At 39.4% G+C, this 3,283-nt stretch overlaps 1 long non-coding RNA gene across 2 annotated transcripts in view; it reads right to left on the bottom strand.

Moving 5' to 3' along the window:
* Window positions 1-220: 220 nt before the first annotated feature.
* The window catches only part of LOC127745796 (uncharacterized), a 61,001-nt gene continuing 57,938 nt past the window's right edge, over window positions 221-3,283 (bottom strand). The window contains exon 3 of one of the 2 annotated variants that reach the window (XR_008007366.1): window positions 221-308. This is a non-coding gene — a long non-coding RNA (uncharacterized LOC127745796). The remainder of the gene's footprint in view (window positions 309-3,283) is intronic. The other variant, XR_008007367.1, reaches the window with a different exon arrangement.

Genomic DNA, 3,283 nt, shown 5'->3' on the forward strand with positions numbered 1-3,283 from the left:
AAAATAGCTGCAAACGAGATCTGCAAATTCTACAGATCGCGCACGTCACGTGTCCGCGTGGGTCACGCGGTCGCGTCATCTAAAGTGTCGCTCTTCCACGCGATCGCGTCAATCATGCGCCCGCGTCAGTTGTATTTTGCAAGTTACGCATTCGCCTCATCCATGCTCTCGCGTCGATTCTCTTTCGTGCGAACCACGCGTTTGTGTCGTCCATGCGGACGCGTCACTGCCGGTTGCTCTAAAACTCCAATTTGTGCTTTCCTTCCATTTTTGTATATTTCCTTTCCATCCTTTAAATCATTCCTGCCCTATAAAACCTAAAAGTACTCAGCACAAAAATCACGGCCTCGAATGGTAATAAAGGATAATTAAAATAATTACTTTTAAAGCATAGAAAACATGTGTTTCATATATATCACATAATAGGGAAGGGAAAGCAAAACTTATGCAATTTCTATGAATAAGTATATGAAGGGTTGAATAAATCACTTAGATTGAGCATAATATACATCATAAAATATGGGTTTATTAGTGGACATGAAATTGGAACACAAACAATAGCCATCTTTTAAGCCCCAAAAACACCAACTGGGTAGCAAGTGTGACGTTAGCCACACTAACTTCAGCACTAACGCCACACTAACGTTAGTATGGCTAACGGTAACACTAACGATTACCACCTGGACCACAACTTTATTCACTTCTCTTTCAAGGACCACCCAACCTCAAGCAAGCAAGCCCACAAGTGTCAACCAATCAAGGCCACAAGAAGCATCTAGAGTAGGAATTTTTATTTAATTGTAATTTGCTTTTAATTTCATTTTATTTTGTAATTTAGGAGAGCCTATATAAAGACCATAGTTTTTACTTTGAATTCATCCGGGGATTGAAGGGGGATTCTGTATTGGGGGCTGGAGGCTGGAACACACCGGAGAGGGGGGTTTTCGGACTCCTTCCCCTCACACACTTTTCCTTCTTTTTCTTTACTTAGTAGGAGCTTCATTCTAGTTTGTAGTTTTCATTTATGAAATTTGAATTTTCAATTTCAGTTTTAGTCTTCATCTTTATTTTTCTGCACTTTCTTTTTTTCTATTTTGGTAGAGCAATGAACAACTAACTTTTTTCATTGGGTTAGAGAGCTCTATTGCATTTGATGGATCAATTGTAGTTTTAATTCTTCTTCTTCTTTCTTTACTCTTGATTTTACTAGAGAGCTTTCGATCTTCATCCAATTGGTTAGCTATCTTTGAAGAGAAGCTCTACTCCATAATTGGATCTCCTCTGAGCCTTGGAAGAGGAATGAGGAGATCATGCTAGAAATGCTCTCTCACATTGGATTAGGTTGGGGGTTGGATGGATATTGTGACATTTAATCCTACCAATACTTTGATCTATAAATGTGTGTGGTATAATCAGTGACCAAACTTCATCTCTTCCCATGAGCAATTAAATCAAGGAATTGGGAAATTGTTCAAGCTTAGTGGTGCACAAAATTGTGATCATCAACAATAGCATTCAACTTGGTATGCGTGTTTATAACTCAGCACTTTCTTCACAACCTCACTCAACTAACCAGCAAGTGCACTGGGTTGTCCAACTAATAAACCTTACATGAGTAAGGGTCGATTCCACGAAGATTGTTTGTATGAAGCAAGCTATGGTCATCTTGAAATTCTCAGTTAGGCAGATAATATATGTTTATGGATTTTTCAAAAAATAATGATAAATAAATAGAAAATAAAGATAAAAATACTTATGTAAATCATTGGTGGGAATTTCAGATAGGCGTATGAAGATGCTGTGCTCCTTCTGAATCTCTGCTTTTCTACTGCCTTTATCCAATCCTTCTTACTCCTTTGCATGGCAAGCTGTATGTAGGGCATCACCGTTGTCAATGGCTACATCCCATCCTCTCAGTGAAAATGGTCCAAATGCTCTGTCACAGCACGGCTAATCATCTGTCGGTTCTTGATCACGTCGGAATAGAATCCATTGATCCTTTTGCGTTTGTCATCACGCCCAACAATCGCGAGTTTGAAGCTCGTCACAGTCATTCAATCCCTGAATCCTACTCGGAATACCATAGACAAGGTTTAGACTTTCCGAATTCTCATGAATGCCACCATCAATTCTAGCTTATATCACGAAGATTCTGGTCAAGGAATCCAAGAGATATGCACCTGGGCTAAGGTAGAACGGAAGTGGTTGTCAGTCACGCGTTCATAGGTGAGAATGATGATGAGTGTCACAGATCATCACATTCATCATGTTGAAGTGCAACGAATATCTTAGAACAGGAATAAACTGAATTGAATAGAAAATAGTAGTAATTACATTAAAACTCAACGTACAGCAGAGCTCCACACCCTTAATCTATGGTGTGTAGAAAATACATAAGTGATGAAGGTCCAGGCATGGCCGAATGGCCAGCCCCCAAAACGTGATCACAGGATCAAAAATACAATCAAGGATTCCAGACGTCTAATGCAATAATAAAATGTCCTATTTATACTAGACTAGCTACTAGGGTTTACAGAAGTAAGTAATTGATGCAGAAATCCACTTCCAGGACCCACTTGGTGTGTGATGAGCGGATAATTTATACGCTTTTTGGCATTGTTTTTAGTATGTTTTTAGTATATTTTAGTTGGTTTTTGTTATATTTTTATTAGTTTTTAGTTAAAATTCACTTTTCTGGACTTTACTATGAGTTTGTGTGTTTTTCTGTGATTTCAGGTATTTTCTGACTGAAATTGAGGGACCTGAGCAAAAATCTGATTCAGAGGCTGAAAAGGACTGTAGATGCTGTTGGATTCTGACCTCCCTGCACTCGAAGTAGATTTTCTGGCGTTACAGAAGCCCAATTGGCGCGCTCTTAATTGCGTTAGAAAGTAGACATCTTGGGCTTTCCAGCAATGTATAATAGTCCATACTTTGCCCGAGATTTGATGGCCCAAACCGGCGTTGCAAATCAGCTTCAGAATTCCCGGCGTTTAACGCCGGAACTGGCACAAAAAATTGGAGTTAAACGACCAAACTGGCATAAAAGCTAGCGTTTAACTCCAGAAAAAGTCTCTACACATGAAAGCTTCAATGCTCAGCCAAAGCACACGCCAAGTGGACCCCAGAAGTGGATTTATACGTCATTTACTCATTTCTGTATACCCTAGGTTACTAGTTCACTATTAATAGGACCTTTTGATATTGTATCGGTACCTCATGACACTTTACACGTTCCTCATTGTATCCTCTACAGCATGAGTCTCTAAACCCCATGGTTGGG

The sequence above is a fragment of the Arachis duranensis genome, chromosome 3 (genome assembly GCF_000817695.3).
Source record: "Arachis duranensis cultivar V14167 chromosome 3, aradu.V14167.gnm2.J7QH, whole genome shotgun sequence".
Classification (NCBI taxonomy): domain Eukaryota; kingdom Viridiplantae; phylum Streptophyta; class Magnoliopsida; order Fabales; family Fabaceae; genus Arachis; species Arachis duranensis.